The 18318-nt window shown below is 37.5% G+C and overlaps 1 long non-coding RNA gene across 1 annotated transcript; it reads left to right on the top strand.

Moving 5' to 3' along the window:
• The first annotated feature begins 11776 nt into the window (after nucleotides 1-11776).
• Nucleotides 11777-16833, top strand: LOC145665691 (uncharacterized). Its single transcript, XR_014127597.1, has 3 exons — nucleotides 11777-12087; nucleotides 15291-15417; nucleotides 16746-16833. It is a non-coding gene; the product is annotated as an uncharacterized LOC145665691 (long non-coding RNA).
• The last annotated feature ends 1485 nt before the right edge of the window (nucleotides 16834-18318 follow it).

Here is an 18318-nt window from a genome sequence, read left to right on the forward strand (position 1 = left end):
TACCTGCACATTGTACTTCACATCATGTATTTCTTAAGGAATATTACGTTGCAAGGAGCACATTTTGCAATTCGTATTTCTACCTTATTATACATAAGAGCTAAGATCCCGATCTATTATGATTACTTATACAATCATATTGTAAAATCAATTCGCATGTTTCTTCTGTAGATTTTTCCCAATTTCGACCGCTTTCAATAGAATAGTATCGAGCCTCGAAGAGGCAATATGTTGTGACACACAATCGCGTGTGCGTCTCTAGAATCCAACGGTTCCTATCTCTTCCCTATTGCATTTCACACTTCCTAGGAGAGCTATTAAGACAGAGGGTTTGAAAAAGTTATACATCATGCTCTACTGTGAGTTCACCTAATATGACCTCACTACGTACCTTCATTTAGTACCAAGATTATGCTTCATTTTTCCTTGCAATTAGTGACAATTCAGTGGTGGATTTTATCACCCTTTTCATTTGTTTAATGCCAAAAATTTCATGCCTATCAGGCATGTAGTCAAGGGGATGTCCGAGTGTTCTGGCCCCTTCAGAAACCAGAAATGAAAAAAAAATATTAAGGAAGGATGAAACGAAAAGAAATGGAAAAAAAGAAGAATCAGCTGTAGTTAAAAATAAAACTACAGCAAGCGTTTAGTTACTCTTTTTTATGAGGAGCTTTATGTGGAGGAAACGGAGGGGGGGGGGTAGGAGTCAAGTTGATCATCTAGTTCCATGTTAATCCAATGGATTGTAAATGACGGTCAGACAGACTCTTATAAGTAGTACTTATTGGATATGTACTTTTTATAATAGTTGAGGTCATAATGAAAGAAAAATTGTTATATTTGAATGAACAAAGCAATTAACGTAAGTAATATAAAATCTTTTTCAATACTTCTTGGTGATGGTGGGGGGCCAGGACTACACACGCTTCTTTTTGTATTCTTTTATTCGTGATTCCTTCATAGTTTGCTATTAAATTACTAACTTATCCCCATTTTATTGTCCTTACAAACCAATATATGTTGCCAATAAAATAGTTTGGAATGATCGAGCCCCTGGTATGATAACCACAGTATTTCATGTAACGGAACCACTTACAAAACCCGAACTATATGTCTATCAATTTACCAGTAAAGTTTGATATTTGAAAAGCCACCAACGAATTTGAACCCTATACTTCTACTCAACGCATTAAGAAATTCTATTGTGAATCATTGAGCAGGAAGCTACGGCAATAAATCACCCATTACCTTCCACTTTACTAAGAGAAACTTTTAACAGAAGGAAGTAATAACTGAATAGGAAGAGTTGAGATAGGTATTCATAATAGTTATTTCTGCATTGAAGTCATTATGTACAACATCCTAATTTATTATAAAGTATGCAGTATGTAACAACTCTTAACTCAATGCTACTTCTGCAAACAGTGCTCTTTAAAAATGACTCATATAATATTATTTTGTTTTCTTTGCTATCTAGTGACAATGCTTTTTAACTAAAGTGAGAAACCGACTATCTTAAAGCCTAATATTTACTGTTTGATTTGTAACTCGAAGTTCTAAGTATAATTGCATTTATCGTTATAGTAAACACCTCTGTCAATTCAAATACAGGGTATTGTTATTCTAACCTAAGTTGTATATCTTTAGAAAAGTAAAATCATTCCCCAAAGTAAAGCCTCCAACATAATAACTGGCATAGGCGCCGACTTGAAGAAAATATTGGGGGGGCCAAAACAATGAATAAATATATAATCATACTCAGCCGTTTTCTACCAACTGCTGGATAAAGGCCCTCTTCCCTCCACATTTCGGTATACTGTATCCGCTCCGCTGCTAAATTCATGACCTAAGCCAAATTTGTGTAAACGCATTCAAACAAATTCAAGTTCAAATTCTGGGAACTTCACTGCACCACATTGATCTTCACTTCTCATATCAGTGTTACCATAGTGTTGGTTGAAGCTTCAGTGCTCTATTAACCCTTTAAGGATTTTTGTTAACTTTTGTTACCATGGCACACTATTGTCTTTGACCTCTTATTTAGGTTCTACGAGGGTCGCTACAAAAGTTTTGAGATACGCATTGTTGTTTCACAGTATTTGAATCCCAACAATTGCGTTCGGTAGTGGTATCCAGAGCGAAGAAGCGAAGCAAGCTTCAACTCGCCTCGCTTGTCGGTGTGGCCGTATCGCCTTCACTTGTTTGTTGATGTGAGCAGTATTCGGCTGTCTAGAATGGAGCTCGAAAGGGAACATTTTCGGGCAATGATCCTTTACGATTTCAAAAGTGGTTTGAATAAGACACAAAGCCTTGAACGTTTGCAGAGGGCATTTGGGGAACTTGGTCCTTCCCGTGCTACAATATTTCGGTGGTTTGGTGAATTCAGAAGAGGCCGGACATCGCTTAAAGATGAAGAGAGAGCTGGACGTCCGGCAACAGCTATGTCAGATGAAAACATTGCCGCTGTGGAACAAATGATTCGAGAAAATCCTCGAACAACTTTCAAGGACATTGAATCTACAGTGAACATTGGATCGCCAGCAGTAACAAAAATTCTTCATGATCATCTTCGGCTCTGGAAGGTTTCATCTCATTGGGTGCCTCACACTTTGACTGAACAGCAGAAGCGCATGCGTGTGGAATGGTGTGAAGAAATATTTGCAAGATTTAATGGAGGCAATTCTCGACACGTCTCTGACATTGTTACTGGTGATGAGACTTGGATCTATCAATTTGACCCTGAAAATAAACGCTAGTCTTTAGTTTGGATCTTTCCAGACGAAAATCCACCCACGAAAGTGAAGCGACCGCGAAGTGTGGGGAAAAAGATGGTCGCAACTTTCTTCTCCAAATCTGGCCATGTTGCAACTGTTCCACTTGAAGAACAAAGGACTGTTACTACTCAGTGGTACACCACTCTTTGCCTAACAAAAGTGTTCCAGAAGCTTCGGGAACGGCATCCAAGAACTGGATTACGTGGGATCCTGCTTCATCATGACAACGCGTCCGCACACACGGCCAACATCACAATTCAGTTTTTAGAATCTACGGAGGTCAAACTTTTGACTCATCCGCCGTATAGCCCTGACTTGCCCCCGTGATTTTTTATGTTTCCCAGGATCAACGATCGCATGCGTGGGAAGAGGTCTTTTCAGCCCTGAAGAAGCTGTAGTGGCTTACGAGAATCAACTTTTAACACCTAAAGAAAAGACTGGCACCACTGCTTCCAAAAGTGGTTTTCGAGGATGCAAAGGTGTGTACAGTGTAATGGTGAATACTTCGAGAAAATGTAAGTGTTAAATTGATTTTAAGTATGTAAGTTATTTCATATCTCAAAACTTTCGTAGTGACCCTCGTATAACAGGTATTTAAGCCGTTCTTTTATTACTCAAGTCAAGGATGGACCAAAGAACACCCCAGATGCATTTTGGAACCGGATGGTCAACTTGGCTGCGCCAATTGAGGGCGGAAGGGCGTGAGGGGCGCAAATGTTCCGAGGGGCTGACTTTTTAGTAAAATTTGTTTTCCCGATTTTTCCGGTTCAGGAATACGATACATGTGGGTGGCACAGTTGGAAAGGGCTTGTTATACTAAAGAAAATAACGTTTAAGCCATGACTCTAGGCTAAATAGTAATGACGCAGAAAATTTTTATAATAAGTATATACGTATTATATATGTGTGTATAAAGAGAGAGCCTAAATTTAGACTTTCACCAATTTTTCTGCCCTTTGTTTTTAAGATACAAGATTGGAATTTTGCACACGTATTTTGTACATAAAATGTATTATTAGAAAAGAAATTCAGATCCCTACGTCAACCCAGGCCTAGACCAGAGAGGCAAAATGTTTTGTTTGGATTTGCAAAAATACTTCCGAGTTTTTCCCTAATTATCTGGTTCAAGTATATGATACGGATATGTGAGTGATAACGTTGGAAAGCCTAATTATACTGAAGAAAATGGCGTTTGAACCATGACTTGAGGCTAAATAGGAATGACGCAGCACATTTTAAAAATATTTTATACCTAGGTATATATATTTATATACATATATGAAAAGATGGGTCACCTTCAGACTTTCAAAAGTTCTTCCGACCTCAGTTTTGAAGATACAAGAACGAAATTTTGCGCACGTATTATGTACATAACAAGATATATATATATATATATATATATATATATATATATATATATATATATATATATATATATATATATATATATATATATATTTTTTTTTAAAAAAGATTCAGATCCCTACGTGAACCTAGGCCCGGGCCAGAGGAGCACCAAAATTTCGAATTTTTTTTCGAAAAACATGATTTTTTTTTTCAGTTTTCTTGTTTCTGGTGTATAATACGGACAAGAGAGTGGTACCGTTGGAAAGTATGATCTATCCTGAGAAAAACGAGGCATGAATCACGTTCCTACGATAAATAGTAAGGAAGCAGTAGCTGTTTGAGTAAAAGTCTAAAATTTATCTCAAAAAGAGAAAATCCTAAAAGGGTTAAACGCCAATTTGAAAACTGTCCTTTTTATCCAATAAGGAGGCTGTTCTTAATATTGAATTTAATTTACGACGTAATTTACGACAGAAATTCTTGCTCCTTTTTGGTAATTCTTCCTCAACTGGATTATATTGGGGGGGCGAGGACCCCACCTTTAAATATTGGGGGGGCCAAAAGTGCCCTGCCCCCCCAAAGTCGGCGCCTATGATAACTGGTTGTGTTTTTACTGAATTGCAATTCAACTCCACACGCATTGGATACAACATTTTACTAATATACACATTTTCTTTTAATTACGTATCACTATATGAACAACATGCGTAGAAGAAAAACGAAGAGCTGTGATTAATGTCTCCGAATGTATGAATGTATATATGTACTTATCTTCCAACATCTTCTGAAACGCCTGGGGCAATTTTAACCGAACTTAGTACATCTATCACTTAGAAGCTAGGAAAATACTGTTAGATTAAGACCTCTCCTAACACATTGGTGAACTGAAAGGAAAAGACATTAAAATGAACGAAAACTACCGACATTAGTGGTAAATCCTTAGTCCTCCCATAGCTGAGATAAATGGTAACATTCGCAAATCCATTTAACTCTAAGTCTAGCCCATTAACACCACTACGGTGGTGAAATATCTACATGAAGAAATATTCCAAAACAATGAATGCTAGTGTTGAATACATAGGTTTCGGGATCCCTAAGTTGAATGGTGACAGATTTGGTGCCCTTGAACTCAGAAGTTAACTACTGGACTCCCTGGCAACAGAGATGGCGTGGGTCAATGAAAACTTGACCCACAACCAACTGACCCACCACCTATCGTAACCCACCACCTATCGTAACCCACCACCCATCATGACCCATGACCAACCGTACCCCACTCCGACCCACCAACCACCATACCAAAACCCATCGTCATCAACTCTGACAAGTGATTCACGGTCTCTTTTCTACTCACTAAAGAGTTTACACTTGTAATAAAACCAGGTTGTGAAATTCTAACTAATCGGGGTTTGAATATCTACGGTCAATCGCTCAAGCACCATTCTGTTACAATAACGGTGGATCTCACCTTTACGATATAAAATGGCAAAGTGTTTGTCATGGGCAAAATTACAATGAATTTCAATTGAATTATCATGATATAATTATTCCCTTGTTGAATTATCGATACTTTTCAGTGGAAAAAGGATGAAATTTCAAAGTCCCAAATCAAGATAGGTAGACCAAGGTAAAGGGGAAAAAAGTGTAAAATTTTCCATATAATAAAGATTACAGCCGTGTAATTAAGCTTACAGTACAAATTTTATGGGTTGATTGCCCTGTGTTCTGACTGCTCCATATAATAAACACAAGCTTTAGCAATTATTATAGTAAAGAGCAATGGATATATGAAACGAAGCACTATATTTTATGTTTCTCAATTTGTTTCTCAACTAATATCGATCATTTTCGATTATTTTTACAAACCGACCCACTACCAATTTTCCATATATAGAAAGTGTCCCCCATAAAGGAGTATTTAAAAAATCGTATTACATGTTCTGTTTATTTTTAATAAAGAGTTAATATACTGAATTTCAGCTCAATAAGTTTAACGGCTTGCAATATACTATATTGTTCTCAAAAATTCGGATCCCCACTACCCTCTTAGGATATGTATTATTGTGAAAGAGATATGAATATATCCCAGTTTGGATTAAGGCCTAACTATATACCAAAGTTCATTTCATTTGACTTTGCAATTTGGCCGTGATGATCAGGCATACATAGTTACATTGAATTTTTTAATATAATAATTTATATTACAGTCATTCAAAAATGTATGTTTTCCAGTATTTAGCTCCTCTAAAAAATCACAGGTGTGTGTCTCGGAAGCCAAGTAGTAGTATAAGTCCTATTGCTATTATTACGATTAGAAGTGTCAATATCCATAAGTGCCTGAAGTTCTTTGTTCACTTTTTCCCGGCGGGAGCTCATGTGGTTCGGATTCCACGTTAATCAGTAGGTCCACGTCGCTCGCTGCTGAACGGGACGTAAAACTCAAAATCAATCAATCAATCTTTGTTCACTTACTGCTTAAGGTTAGATATACTCATCTTAGGTAAGTAAACAAAAACAAATGCAAAAGGAAAGGAAATAGAGGCCTTGAAAATAAAACGTAGACAAATTCACCAGTGTTCACAAGATGCTGTCTACAATGCAGTTAATAGAGCTGGTCGGTAGGTCAGAATGGGTCATGGTGGGTCGGTGAGTCAGAGTGGGTCACGGTGGGTCTTGGGTCGCAATGGGTCACGCTGGGTCATGCTGGATGGTGGGTCGTACTGCGTCAAATACCGTTGACCCACTTAGAAAATTTGATCCAGCGACCCACTGATCCACTCACGCCCTGCCTGGTACACCTGTGGAAACCAGAAGGACTTGATTTATAAATATGTTCGAAAATTACCGATATTAATGTCGAATTAAAGTTTTCTGATTTTCTTAGATAAATAGTGACAGCCTCGTAATGAGTCCAAGCTCAGCCACCATTAGACTCCTGGCGGGAAGGAGAATTGGTGAACTGTAAATATATTTGAGAACAACCTATATAAATGTCAAATCCATAGTTTCCGTGGTCACTAAATTGATTGGTAACAATGCTGGTACCATTTAAAATATAAGTTCACATCCCACATGTCTAGTCCTAAAGGGGAAAAAGGTTACTTATAAAAATGCTCCATAATGACCGATATTAATATCGGATCCATTGTTTCTGGAGTCACTGAGGTGAATCATGGCACCCCCAATGCCGTTTAACTTTACGTTCAGTTCCCGTCAGCACCCTTTGAGAGCAAATGTGACAAGTAAAATAATCAAGAACGAGCAATCTAAATTTCGAATCAATCCTTTTCGATGTCGCTAAGCTATTTGTTGATATTCCCAATGCCGCGTAAGTCAAAGAACTGACTGAAGGTAAGACTAACCCTCACTGAAGGTAAGACTCCTAAGGGTGTTACCTGTTCTGCCTAATTCCTGTTTTGTCTAATGATCCTCTAGCACTTTGTAACACATCTTTTTCATCTAATCTTATGTTTGACGTCTGTGAAGTTGTCCCGCCCACCTAACGAATTTTTCTTTTTTTATCTACATCGTTAGTTTATCGTTAGTTTACGTTAGTTTTGCTAAAATTATCGTTAGTTTTGCAAAAATAACGATTTTATTTGAGAAATAAATGGGCAGGCCAACTTCACGGTTCCCCGCCCACAAACGAATTTCAAAAGTTTTTCATATCACATCGTTAGTTTATCGTTAGTTTACGTTAGTTTTGCTAAAACTATCGTTAGTTTCGCAAAAATAACGATTTTATTCAAGAAATAAAGTTTCCCGCCAACTGTGAATTAGCCCGCCCATATTGAATTCTCATAAAATTCCAACTCACATCGTTAGTTTTTCGTTAGTTTACGTTAGTTTTACTAAAACTATCGTTAGTTTTGCAAAAATAACGATTTTATTCGAGAAATAAATGGGCAGGCTAACTTCACGCCCACAAACGAATTTCAAAAGTTTTTCATATCACATCGTTAGTTTATCGTTAGTTTACGTTAGTTTGGTAAAACTATCGTTAGTTTCGCAAATATAACGATTTTATTCGAGAAATAAAGTTTTTCGCCAACTATGAATTAGCCCGCCGATATTGAATTCTCATAAAATTCCAACTCATATCGTTAGTTTATCGTTAGTTTACGTAAGTTTTGCTAAAACTATCGTTAGTTTCGCAAAAATAACGATTTTATTCGAGAAATAAAGTTTCCCGCCAACTGTGAATTAGCCCGCCCATATTGAATTCTCATAAAATTCGAACTCACATCGTTAGTTTATCGTTAGTTTACGTTAGTTTTACTAAAACTATCGTTTGTTTCGCAAAAATAACGACTTTATTCAAGAAATAAAGTTTCCCGCCAACTGTGAATTAGCCCGCCCATATTGAATTCTCATAAAATTCGAACTCACATCGTTAGTTTATCGTTAGTTTACGTTAGTTTTACTAAAACTATCGTTAGTTTCGCAAAATTAACGATTTTATTCGAGAAATAAATGGGCAGGCGAACTTCGCGGTTCCCACCCGCAAATCAATTTCAAATTTTTTCTATCGCATCGTTATTTTATCGTTAGTTTACGTTAATTTTGCTAAAACTATCGTTAGTTTCGCAAAAATAATGATTTTATTCGAGAAATAAAGTTTCCCGCCGACTGTGAATTAGCCAATCCATATTGAATTCCCTTAAAATTCCTACTCATATCGTTAGTTTAACGTTAGTTTAGATTAGTTTTGCTAAAATTAACGTTTGTTTTGGAAAAATAACGATTTTATTCGACAAATAAAAGTTCCCGCCAAATGTAAACCCTAACAGCACATTTACATAACAGGCATACGTAAGAAGTATATAAGGCACATACTGGACACATTCTCATGTACTGTATCTGAGGAAACATGATAGGCGTATGCCTGCTATGTAATTGTGTTTACATTTGGCGGGATCTTTTATTTCTCGAATAAAATCGTTATTTTTGCAAAACGTTAATTTTAGCAAAACTAACGTAAACTAACGATAAACTAACGATGTGAGTTGGAATTTTATGAGAATTCAATATGGGCGGGCTAATTCACAGTTGGCAGGAAACTTTATTTCTCGAATAAAATCGTTATTTTTGCGAAACTAACCATAGTTTTAGCAAAACTAACGTAAACTAACGATAAACTAACGATGTGATATGAAAAACTTTTGAAATTCGTTTGTGGGCGGGGAACCGTGAAGTTGGTCTGCCCATTTATTTCTCGAATAAAATCGTTATTTTTGCAAAACTAACGATAATTTTAGCAAAACTAACGTAAACTAACGATAAACTAACGATGCAGATAAGAAAAAGAAAAATTCATTAGGTGGGCGGGACAACTTCACGGACGTTTATCTTTGCGCAGAAAAGGAATTCCTGTTCTGCCTAACTCTCTTTCTGCCTCATCTTCGCAAAAAGGGAAATTTTAGATTTAACATATTTAATACTAATTATTTTCCTGACAATTGTATTTGCTTTCAGGATGTCTTGATTTTCTCATATCATTTTAGCTTCTCTGAAATTAAAATAGCAATCATAGATCACCATTATTTTACTTCGAGTATATCTACGCGATATCTGTTGGCCGTCTACAACTTAACCGAGGAGATCTTATTCTTCTGCTTGCTAGCGTGCAACAACTGAGCAATAACTTGCAGGCGTTCTGCCCTTGCGAAAACGTGGAATGATTCTATCTCATGACATACGAGGGTGGGCTGATAAGTTCTCGGCCCGACCTAGAAGGACTTGAGCTGCAGGCATGAAAGAGTGAGGCTAGTCAGCATAGTCCTCTAGAAGGTCAACACACTTGGCACTTCGATGCTGCAACTTCTCCAACCCGTCCAAAAAGTAAAAAAAAAAAAAAAAAAAAAAAAATTTCTCAAGGTCTGCAAAAAACCGTTCCGCAGCTGTTATCCCCTCTTCATCACTGTGAAATTTCTGTCTTTTCAGTGCTGTTTCGAGTTTTGGAAACAGATAATAATCAGAAGGGGAAAGCTCTGGCGAGTAAGGTGGGTGGTCAATGCACTGAAACCCTAGGTCCGTCAGAAAATTCATCGTTCTGCCAGCCTTGTGAACGGGACCATTGTCTTGCAAGAACAAGACACCTCGTGTCAGCTTTCCCCGGCGCTTTTCTTTAATAGCGTCCTTTACCTTAGCCAGCAGACTGCAGTAATACTCTGCAATTATGGTCTGGCCCTCTGGAAGATTGTCTCAGAGAAAAACATTATCCTTATCCCAGAATATCGAGGCAAGCACCTTCCCTGCGGACTTTTGTGCTTTGAATTTTTTGGGCCCTGGAGATCCTGAGTGGCACCACTCGCATGACTGCTGTTTGGTTTCCGGATCAAAGTAATGCAACCACGTTTCATCCTGGGTAACAAGCTGATTCAAACAATCGTCCTTGGAGTTCTCAAAATGCCGTAAAATCACCTGCGATGATCTCACACGTTCGCGTTTCTGATCCGCGTTCGAAAATTTCGGAATACATTTCGCAGAAAGCTTGCGTATGTCCAACATGGATCATTGACCCAACACATTCTTTGGATATGTGCACTTTGTCAGCTATCTCCTGAAGCGAAATCCGTCTGTTGCTCAAAATCAGGTCATGAAGCTGGTCCACTTTTTCCGGAGTTGACACTGACACTGGCCTGCCACATCTGTCACCATCTTCTCTTGAAAATTAACCACGCTTGAAGTTCGCACACCATTTCTTCTCAGTGGGGTATGAATGTCACTGTCCACCCAATGTGTCTAGCATGCAGCCATTGAATTCCTTGGGCTATTTCTGTTGCAGGAAGAAGACCTTCATTACACCTTGCAACTCCTCTTTGGTGAATTTGACATCTGGCTCCGCCATGGTTCATTCAATTACCTGTAAAATAGAAACCGTTCATGATAGAATCGTGAAACTTGGTACTTAAATATATAAAAGATCAACACTGTACATGACATCAACTACATCAGAGTAGTCCATTCGGAAAGAGTCGGGCCGAGAACTTATCAGCCGACCCTCGTATAAAATTCTTAAAAGAAATAATAGGAAATTTTTTAAAAGTTACTTTTGATATTAAGGTAATTCGGTCAACATTTCCTCGTACAGAAGTTGCAATCTTAAGAATAGTGGTATTATAAATATATAAATTGGAACAATATGATCTAACAGATTAGGTTGCATATTACCTACTATATAAGTAATTACGGACAATCATTATTGGGTGACACCTAACCGGAGAATGGAAAACGTGTAAAAAATGATTGATATTAATGTCAATTCCCTAGTTTCTCAGGACACTGAAATGAATAGTGACACTTCTCATGTTTTAAGTTTATATTCAACTCTCGTTAGCATGTGTGTTTGAAAACGTGATGTGCAAAAGTAATCGAAAATGACCGATATTTGTGCTAAATCCATAGTTTTCTGGATTGCTGAAATGAATAGTCACACTCCAAATTCTTAAATCCAAAATTAAGCCCCCATCGGTATAAGAGGTAAGAAAGGATGAAAAAGTATCAAAAATAACAGAGAATAGTTTTCATGCCAGGGAAAACGGCTGATCATTTGAAATAATTTTAGAAATATAATTACTACCGTTATCCCCCAAGTAGCACAGGCACGTCATAAACACGTCTTTTTTTGGGGTTCAAATTCAAAATGACGTCTTTTGAAAATTTGGAACGTCTTTATCACGTACCAAAATGGTAACAAAAATGACGTGTCAAACATGACCTAAATTGTACGTGTTTATCACGTGCCAGAATGGTACAAAGAATCACGTGTCGGACATCACCAAAAATAGACGTCTTTTTTAGGTGCTAAAAAGCGCGGACGTTCCCCGTACTGTAACTGCAGTTTGAGCAGTGCATGCTGGGAATCGTGAGCCATTTGCGGAATCGTGTTTTGATGGTATTGTTTGTGAATATAAATAATGTGTTTTTTTAAAGTCACCTGTGATAAAGGTCAGCTTTAAGACAAGTAAGTATAATTCCTATCCTATTCCTATCTAGGTACATTCTGTGTAAAATTCAGCAGATTGAGTATTCTACTGTTTCTTATTACAGTGTATTAAAATACCGTAGAAAGAACGAGGATACCTACATTAGGTTAACATTTGCAGACGCCTGTATCAAATTAAATATTTTAGGTAGAATACTATATAAAATGTTAATAGTGAAGGTAGTAAAATGATAATGTATGTGTTTTTATTCTCAATAAGCCGTATATGGGAGTGAGTATGCATGGGAAAGTATGTCATTCTGTGGTGCAGTTTTATTATACAGATCCGTAGATTGTAAAATATACGAAAAAAATTGGACAAGTCTTTAATTTGCCTATTTCATGTCGAGAACAGGACCAACCAACCTCCGCGGGGCTTCTAACCCGTTCCTACTACTACTACTTATACTATGAATCCGTATAATAAAAGCTGCACGCATTGTGGTACTATTTGCCAAGGCGAAAGACTGATAAATACAAGCAAACAACGAGATGACAGTAAGTGTATGCTTTTGGAGGCATTACTGGAACAGATGGTTCTACTAAATTTTAATACATTTCTTACATTTTCAGGTTAGGTTAGAGCATTGTATTTCCTATAGCAGAATATGCACTAAATGAGGAGCTCCATTACTACTTGCAGATTGACTTCACGGGGGTTAGTGTAAATATAGAGTAGACGCATGGGGCAAAGTTCTAGAACACAGGTACCCCTTCCCACTTAATTGTAACAAAGACAGAAAACAACGTGCCGTGCGGGGCTCTAACCCGCCTTCACTCGCTGACGCTCGCTCAACAATACTATGTGAATTAAATGTTAAACTTTGGTACAGAAAAGAACCAATCTAGCTGTTAACCTATATGAGGGGGGACTTGTGTTCTAGAACCTTCCCGACGCGTAGCATATTAAGTACAGTGCATAAAACACGAAATAACTTTTGCTAGGTGCCCACTAAAAAGCACAAATGCATTCTATTGGAATCAGTGCAGGAGCACAGCAAGAGGGCCCGAGCGGCAACGAGGGGGTGCGTTCGTAGGGAACAGGTACGTCAGCGACGGGGACTATGCGCGTAAAGAAGGATAATGGAAAAGCACACTTACGCTTACAATGATTTCACTATCACTCAAAATGCGGCTTCACTCGAGCAGACGGTTCTACCAAATATAAAATTTATAGGTAAAATATTATAAGAAACATTTTTCGTGAAGGAATGAGAGTGTGAATATAAGTAATTACTGTCAGTGTACATCATATTGAAATGAATTTTAAGTGATCAGTGAAAGTATTGCATATGTAAGTGTGGTCTTCCACTATTCTCGTTTAGACGTATATTCCCCGTCGCTGACGCGCCTGCTCCCTACGGACGCATCCCGTCGCTGCCATTCGGACCCTGTTGCTGTGCTCCTACCCCTGCTTTTTAGTGGGGAGCTGAAATAAATTGGTTCGTGTTTTATTCACTGAAATTGTTACGCTTTACGTCCACGCTGTATTTGTACTGAGGCCTGAAGTCAATCTGCAAGCACTAATGGAGCTTCTGATTTAGTTCATGCTCTGCTAAAAGAAATGCATTGTTCTAACCTGATATGAAATTGTAAGAAATATGTCAAAATTTGGTAGAACCGTCTGCTCGAATAATGCCCAAAATTCATTTCAATTTGCTGTGTACTGACATTAATTACTGACATTCACACTTTTATTCCTTCACAAAAATATGTTTCACATCGTATGTTACCTATGAATTAAGGGACCGTGGTTGGGGGCTGGTGCTGGTTCCAGTCAGATGTGTTTAAGAGAGCTCTTGACATAGGGAATATCCTCCTAATGTTTATGCGCACATTAACAACGGAAGTCTCTTTGGGTCAAAAACCTGCTTTCAGGTGGAACACCAATTCCTCATCATTAAAAAGAAATGAAATTAAATATTTAGTTTCACACCCCAGGAAAGGCACCGAGCCTAAGGAAGATGGTGATAATGAAATGTGAAAAATGGTGGTATGAAGAAAGTGGGCGGAAACGGGAGAGTGTCGAGAAAACTCAGGCACATGGTGTTTGTTCACCACAAAGCCCACTTGGCACGAGCTGGGATCAAACCAGGGACCCCACGCACTAGAAGTGAACGCTCTACCACTGAGGCACTGCAGCCCCATCAGTAAAAAAAAAAAAAAAAAAAACATACCTCATTGCATCGGGGCTTACATATCTGCTGCCACCAAAAGGAAGGTGTGTACACAACAGGGGCGGATCCAGAGGTGACGACTGCCCCTCCAGAGTAGGATATTTTTTATTTAAAAAAAAAAATAAAACCTACCCCAGAATTGGAGCTCTTGATTTTTTCAAGCTTGTATTATAAATGTAAGATAAAAACTTTTTTTTTCACGTTGCAGAATTTAAATGAAGCAATACATAGCAAGTACTTGCCTTGGTGTTTTTGGTCAGAAAATGTCCGCGTTCGAAAACGCAGGTAGTCATTTGTGTTCTTTGTGTTCAAGATGCGATATTTTACGCTCTCACTCCGTTCTCAAAACCGATCCCTGCTTCTTCTGGGGCCGCGGTGGCTCAGTAGTAGAGCGTTCACCTCTGGTGCTTGGGGTCCCGGGTTCGATCCCAGCCCCCGCCAAGTGAACTTTGTGGTGGACAAACACCGTGTGCGTGGGTTTTCTCGGGGTTCTCCCGTTCCCTCCCACTTTCTTCATTCCACCATTTCATCCATTACTCATCATCACCGTCTCCTTTAGCCTAATCGGCATAATCGTGGGACGTAAAACTCAAAGATTTTCCGATCCCTGCTTCTTGTTAACAACGGGCAGACAATAATCCACAAAATCTATCTGTCCACAAGTTTGTCAATATTTATTTTGCGTATCTTTCCATTTAAGAAGTGGCCATTCCTGCATCGAGGTTGGGACGATTTCGGACTCTTCTTCACACCTTCCTTTACGCTGAAAATATCCAGAACAGAAAGCATGTGAAATTTATGGCTGATATTTTCCTGCCAACTCATTTTTCTTTCTATAAGCTCTGTTTTTTTTTTTATACAAAATGTAGTAAAAACCCACTTTACTGTTTACATAAAATTAAACTGCTTCATTTCATGTTAAATGTATTTAGTCGTTGTAATAAGCCTAGGTGTAAATACATGTTATTTGCCAAAATAAGCCTTTTGTGTACTCCCACTTTCCAGAGCGTGTGGCCAATGCTCCTGCAAATGATGAATTGATCAACAGCAGACCACCTGACCCCTTTCTGCTCGTCGAGCTGCTCTAGAAATATCACTGTGGAGGATGCCATACATACCAAAGTTGCGACAGGTGAGTTTTTGACATGTTATTTTATAATACCCATGTAAGAAAATGCCGAGTAAGAAGGAAAGAAAGAAAGTAGTAATATTTTATTAGTACTTAATTAAAATAAAATAATTGTTGAACAAGGCAATACTTTTATGTAAATGAAATATTCAATTTAACGTTCCACGATCAGGCACTTAGGCTAAGGGAGTAGGTGATGATGAGAAGTGAATTAAATGGTGGAATGAAGAATGTGGGAAAAAATTGGAGAACTCCAAGAAAAGGCGCTTGAAGTGAGCTGGGATCGAATCATTGGCCCCAAGCACCAGAGGTGAACGCTCTATCACCGAGCCACAGCTGCGCCAATTTTATTTAAATGTAAATGTTTCAGCAACTACCCTTGTCTTCGTCAGATACACTCTATTTATTTATTTATTTATTTATTATTTTAGATTTTTAAAGGTTTCCCTGTTTATTAATTTTTATTCCTTCAGCAATTATTTTATTTGACTTGAGTATTTATATATAAGCAAAGCTTTAATATGGAATGTATCACATGTTATAGTGTTCGCTTTTTTTTTTTTTTTTTTTTTTTGAATGGATAAAAGTACTCCTCCCGAAAATATTTTTCTCAACAGAGGGGTAAAATATAATTTTCACCAAAGAGAAGTTTTATTATTATTATTATTATTATTATTATTATTATTAATAATAATAATAATAATAATAATAACTGCCGCAACTTCTAACCCTGCTCAGAACAAATAATGTGACGATTTTCACCCTACTGCTTGTGACAGAATTCTGGTTCTAGAAGTCTTATTTTTTAAAAATACTCCAGTAACAAGTGAGGGGGCGTTTGCTCACAATTTTTTTACTTTTCGGAATACATAAGTTATACACCATTTTGTTTGTATCAATATCGTATCAATATACTTGATCGTCACTTTTAGCTCACATCCTAAAGTTGGTCTTGGAGTGGCATTTTATATTGTGAGCACATACGTAATGTAGCCTTCTATGAGTGTTTCAGAATTATTTGTCATGTATCTGTATATACAAAGTCTTATATCCCCCAACTTGTTTGATCCTCCTGAACAATCAGAGTTAACAGCTGCAATAAAATCAAAAGTTAAGCTATTACAGAATAACTAAAATTAATGGTAGTTTAATTTCGCTGTTTGGAAGGCCGTTAAAAGTGGGACTTCATGCAAGCGAGTGCAGTAACTAATCGTTTTATTGCGTATTGATTGTAGTTACACATGACGTATTGTAATTATTTTTTAAAATTTTCTCCCCACCTGAAAAATTGCACTATGATTGTTCATGATTTTTTTTTTTTTCTGTTTCAGTGTTCCTATCTGTCATCGTTGGGAGGAAAAGGGACCTTTCTCTGATGCTTGGTTTCCAAAGAGCTGGCGATGGAATTTAAGTCCCGCGGAAAAAAGAGCAAAGTTCACGTTGTGCAAACTAGCCTTAAAGACACTTATCATTCGTGAGTAAAAATAAAGATCTTCAAATGAACAAATGCCACAAATCTTCAAAATGTTAGTAGAAAGATATTCACTTCCATCTGCCTTGTTGTTTGAGGATGAAAAGGATTCGGCATGCTTGAAACATGTTGACCTGTTCCTCCTCGCTTTGTTGGAAATCAATGTAAAGGCATCTCTTTCGAAAACTAAAAGATGGAAGAAACTGCTACTGGTATAATAGATGGGATAATAAGTGGGATACTTGCCGCAGTCCCCATTTTTAACCTACTTAAGCACGTGAGGCTTTTTTGATATGATGCTGCATTTCTGTACTTTCAATAACTATGAAAGGTGTTTTCCTTCATACGAAATTTATAGAAAAATTTGATTCTTTTTATTTTATATTATTAAAAGATCTCTGTAAGTTTTAGATTATAACCAACAGATTTGCATTGTCTACATATTTCTTGTTTGTATTACAAATAATAAAGACAATCAGTGTTCCTTGTTGCATTACAAATAGCATGAATATTATTTTATACGACAAAACGTGCACATTGTACATATAACTAATAAATGTAGAATTCAAATTAATGGTTATGTGTTTTCGCTTTCATCCCTCAGAGGTTAATTAATTTTAAGATGTACTTTCTTTTTCGATTTTCACCTCCAAAATAAAGGTGTCTTAAATTGGAGTTATAAAAGTTTAGTCCTAAATTTTGCACTGTCAATAAAACCCATTGTTTTTGTGTATGTGAGTGTGTGTTGGATGTGGGTGGTTGTGTTTGTGTGTATGTGTGCGCATACTAGCGTAATAATGGATAGCTATAAAATTTATGGAAGCACGTGTTGTACCGTAATTTCATTAAGAAGAAGGTACTAGTAAATACACATGAATAAATTCCAGTGACGAAATGGGTGGATTCTTCTTAGTACTAAGGGCCGCGGTGGCTCAGTGGTAGAGCGTTCACCTCTGGTGCTTGGGGTTCCGTGTTCGATCCCAGCCCCCGCCAAGTGAACTTTGTCCACGTAGTGGACAAACACCGTGTGCGTGGGTTTTCTCGGGGTTCTCCCGTTTCCTCCCACTTTCTTCATTTCACCATTTCATTCATTTTTCATTATCACCGTCTCCTTTAGCCTAACCGGTATAAGCGTGGGACGTAAAACTCAAAGATTTCATTTCATTTCATTTTCTTAGGACTGTAAGTACAATGTTCCTTTATTTTTCCATTTCATTCTTTGTTTTTACCATGTTTATTCGTCTTTTCTCATTCTTAAAAGTTATGTAGGGCTTTTTTCTTCCGCCAAGGGTGAGTCTTACATTCGAGGGCTTTTTTTTATGTTTTTCAAGTCGATTCAATGCGTCTCGGTTTTCTTTTTAATGTATGGCTTTAAATTTATCCTTTCGTGGAGCAAGCGCTGCCGTTTCTTTCCTGTTGCATTAGGTATATAA

Source organism: Thermobia domestica, chromosome 12 (assembly GCF_964235325.1).
Source record: "Thermobia domestica chromosome 12, izTheDome1.hap1.1, whole genome shotgun sequence".
NCBI classification, from domain to species: Eukaryota; Metazoa; Arthropoda; class Insecta; order Zygentoma; family Lepismatidae; genus Thermobia; species Thermobia domestica.